Raw genomic sequence first — 4,528 nt, forward strand, 5'->3', positions numbered from 1 at the left:
CCCCCTGCCCCCTATAGCGAAAACCTCTAAAAAAAAAAAAAAAAAAAAAGATTTCAGGCCTAGATATTACAAATTTCCCTCACCTTTTAATTTTTTTTTTTAATTGCTAGAGAGCATGTACCCTCCCCAGAGAGAGGAAGAATGGGGTGTGGTCATGCCGTGATCTGTTTCCTCCATTCCTCTGCTCCCTTAGGATCTGGGGCACTCACAGGAGCCTGGCATGTTTCTCAAGCTGCCACAGCTGGGGTTTGAAGCAGTCAGGCATGTGGGAGCCGGCTCCCTTAACTGCCAGCCTCAGCTTTCCTCATCTTATGACATGGCTCCTTAAAGCAGAGCACAGTGCCCTGCCGTAATCATCTCCCTAAAAGGGCTAAGCCATGGTGGTGCAAGGATAGCTCCATCCCTTGGGAGGCGGGAAACCTCATGCAAGGCCTAGTTCAGGTCCTGGGCTAACCTGAATACATGCACACCTGTGATACAGCTGATCATGAGGCTGGGGCAAAAGTATTGCAACAACACCAATCTGTCTCTCTTCTCTTATCTACCCCTTTCACAAAGGAAAAAAAATTGCATATATAATCTGAAAAGCATTTTAACTCTAGCTAATTTTCAGATATTTTGACCAAAGCAGACATGAATATCAGACGTAACAGATAGCCTTATCTCCACTAGAACGTTCTGCTTGATCCTTATTTTTAAACAGTAGCACCTCCCTTCCCCCCTTTTATTGCTCTTTTTTTTTTTTGGAGAGGTTTTTGCTATAGGCTGCGTGAGCTCGCCAGGCAGAGAGAGACAGAGAGACAGAAAGTGAGAAATCACCCCCCAGGGGGGATGGCCATGCCGCAATCCCTTCTCCTCCACTCTCCTCTCGGGATCTTGGGCACGCACGCACACATCTTGGGCACCCGGCGTGAGTTTAAGCCACCGGGTCCAGGACTCAAACCATGGTCAACTACATAGGAGTCCAGCGACATAGCCATTACTCTAACTGCTGGTCCCTTTATTGCTCATTTTCCTTAGTACTTCTTAAAACAAAAATAAGAATCTCGAATTCAGCGTCAGTTGCCAAAGATAACAGGAGGGCACATACTTAGGGCTCAAATGAAGTCGTAAGCACTGGCTGGCGTGAACGGAAGACTACCGATCTATGCGTGACCTTATCGTCTGCAACTCTTGTCAGCCAGGGTCTTCCCAACAAGTTGGTAACTCACACCAACACGATTTAGGTGTGAAATATATACAAGGCATTAGCAGTGTGTTCTTTGAGAGTTTCAGATTAATGAAGACCTGGAGACTACCCACATTTGGTTCAGGTCTCTGGGGAGTGAGAAGCTTGTCCTAAGCAGTCGTGCTGCATTTCTGCCGCAGATGTTGTTTCAGATGGCTGTGCTGGCTCCTGTCCCGACCCGGGGGGACAGTTGAACAGGTTTCCTGAGGGAAGGAGTGAGAGCCGGGATAAGCGGCACAGTGTTACAACACGGAGATGACACAGTGTCTTCAGGGTTGTCCATGTATTGTGGGTAGCACGGTACAGCACGGAGACAACGCAGTGTTACAACTCTTCAGGGTCTTCCGGGTCGTCTGTGTCGTCTTCCTGGTCGTCTGTGTCATCTTTCTGGTTGTCTGGAGATTGTGGGCCAAGGATCATGGTTATATACACGCTGGTGGGCCGTGATTGGTTGTAAAAGGTGGGGTGTGATTGGTTGTAAAAGGTGGGGTGTGATTGGTTGTAAAAGGTGGGGTGTGATTGGTTGTAAAAGGTGGGTTATGATTGGTTGCTTTTGGACCAATCATGAGGTGCTGGATATGCAAATCTGAAGGATTCTAGTGGCCAATCAGAGTATGGTTTCAAAGGTGAGGTTTTGAAGGGAAGCCAATCATGGCTTTTGGCATTGTGTAATTGGTTGCCTTCTGAGAAACTGGCAATATTCGCTGGTGCGCAGCCTCCCACAGACTCCCTCCTTGGTTTCCTTCAGCTAAACTTGTACAGGGTGCAAACGGGAGCATGCTGGCCAGGTACGGGTGTGAGAATGCAGGATTTTCATTCTCTCGTTCTGAGAGCTTGGATTGGAAGAAAAAAATTAAACCGAGGAAAAATGAAGATTTAAGGGCCTTTTGTGCTTTAACGGGGGAAAAAAGGTTGCTTGGTTCTCTTTTAAAACATAGATACGTTACAGTGGGGTGGCAGCCTGATAAACTCATTGTAAATTGAAAACACAGTAAGTCAAGAATGTGTTTGGGCCAGCCCCATGGCCTGGTGGTCAAGGAAGCCAGATCCCACATGACCCACTGTGGTTCCAATCCCGGACCTGGCAACTGGAAAACATGCCAGGCACATGTGCATGTATGCCCAGAATGGAAAAGAATAGAGGAGAAGGCCAAGTGCAGTTCAAATCCTGGCCCCGGCAGCATGCAAAGCTTTGTCAGACACATGTACGCGTGCCCAGGACGGAAGAATGGGGAAGGGATGGTGGCATGACCAGCCCTTTAGAGGTGTTTTCTGCCTCTTTCTGTGTGTGTGCATGTGCGTGTGTGTGTACGCGCATGTGTGTGTGTGCGCATGTGTGCGTGTGTGCGTGCGTGTGTGTGCGTGTGTGTGTATGTCTGGCGTGCACACACAACCTCTGGCCAAAAAAAAAAAATTAAAAATGTTTTTAAAATTGAATTTAATACAGCTAATCTACCAAGCACAGTGGTTCACCCTAGCCTACTTTAAAGGTGCTCAGAACATTCATTTTAGCAAATAGTTGGGCAAAGCCATCTGAAACAAAGCCTATTTTATTTTAAAATGTGTTGAATATTTCATGTTTTTATGAAATATTATACTGAAAGTGAAAATCAGAATTGTTACATGGCATTTGAAGTATGTTTTTTACTGAATATTTATCATTTTCATAACATGATAAAATTTAGAAAAATCATGACTTAAACCATTGTAATTCAAGGGCAGTCTGTATATCTATTTTTTCTCATGAGACTATGTGGTGCAGAGAAAAGAACTTTAAGTTTCGGTCAAACCAGCCTGATTAGGTGCAAATATCAGACAGTGTCATCATGCTCTTGCTGTAGGACTCAAGATAATTACTTATTTCTGAGCTTATTTTTTCTATCATAAAGTGGAAACAGCAACGTCTACCTCAGGGGCGTTGTGAGAGCTTAGCTTGAAATAACAATATGAGTTGCGTGCTTATTCTGCAACTGGCAGGCTCTCAGAACTTCACCTAGGAAAACATGCATTTAATCCTCATATCAACTCTGTGAAGTAGGTACTACTATTATTCCCCTTTCTGAATGAGCAAACTGGGGCCCAAGTCACTCAGCATATCTGAGGTGACTGAGGGTGTGGGTTACGTGAGTCCAGGACCGGCACGTGTACCAACACTGTAGTGATGGCAAACACAGGGCGCTCTGCACGCCGCAGGCCCGAGCTGAGTCTACCGAGTGGTCACCCGCCTGCTGAGGCAGCCTACGCCCCAGGAACCTCCGGGGCCCCTCCTGACGGGGGGCTGCCCTGGGCGCTGTCCACCACTTGCTTTGAGCTGCATTTAAGCCACTCCAGCATGACCAGGCCCTGACAGTTACCACAACCTTACTGCTTCCCTGGGCTGGGCCTTCATCAGCAGGACGAAAGCGACAGAGTGGGTCTCCCACGAGGCAGAAGGGCTTCGAAGCAGATTTAGTGATCTGTTACAGTACGAACAGTTAAGACCACCCTGAAACATCGACGCAGAGAACACTCGTGCCGTATAGTCATTACCAGGGAAAAGAGAGTCTGCGATGGATTTGGCTCATGGGACTGCAGACAAGGAGGGCGGTTGTTTTAGGAGAAGCACCGACTGGAGTCGGAATTTCTCCAGAAACGTTTTGTAGTGAGATGCACAGTGCATGTGACCTGCTCCGCAATGCCGTGCGTAGGGCAAATGCCGTAATTGCCCATCCTGACTGCCACGTCTGTTGCATGGCATGTCGACTTTAAACTTTTTCTTTATTTTTCCTTTTTAAAAACTTTGGCAGGAGGTATGTGCACTCTCTGAAAAGAGAAAGAGAAAGTGAGAAAGCGCCCCCTACCGGGACACAGTTACATTGCAGTGCCTTCCCCTCCACTCCCCCTCCTTTGGAGTCGTGCACACACACACACACACACACACACACACACACACACACGGGTCTGGCATGTTTTCAAGTCTCCAGGTCCAGGCCTCAGTCCAGACAGTTGCATGTGGGATGCAGTGGCCTTAAGCACACCACTGGTTTTTTTTTGAGAGGTTTTCGCTATAGGGCGTGTGCGGTTGCCAGACAGAGAGAAAGTGAGAAATCACCCCCCAGGGGGGATGGTCACGCCGCAATCCCTTCTCCTCCATTCTCCTCTCGGGATCTTGGCCACGCATGCACACGCGCCCGGCGTGAGTTTTAAGCTACCGGGTCTGGGATGCGAACCGTGGTGGACTATGTGGGAGTCCAGTGACATAGCCATTATGCTAACTGCTGATTCCCAGCACACCACTGGTTTCTGAGAATCTATGGCTGG

This window comes from Tupaia chinensis, unplaced genomic scaffold (assembly GCF_000334495.1).
Source record: "Tupaia chinensis unplaced genomic scaffold, TupChi_1.0 Scaffold000619_1, whole genome shotgun sequence".
In the NCBI taxonomy this organism is placed as follows: domain Eukaryota; kingdom Metazoa; phylum Chordata; class Mammalia; order Scandentia; family Tupaiidae; genus Tupaia; species Tupaia belangeri.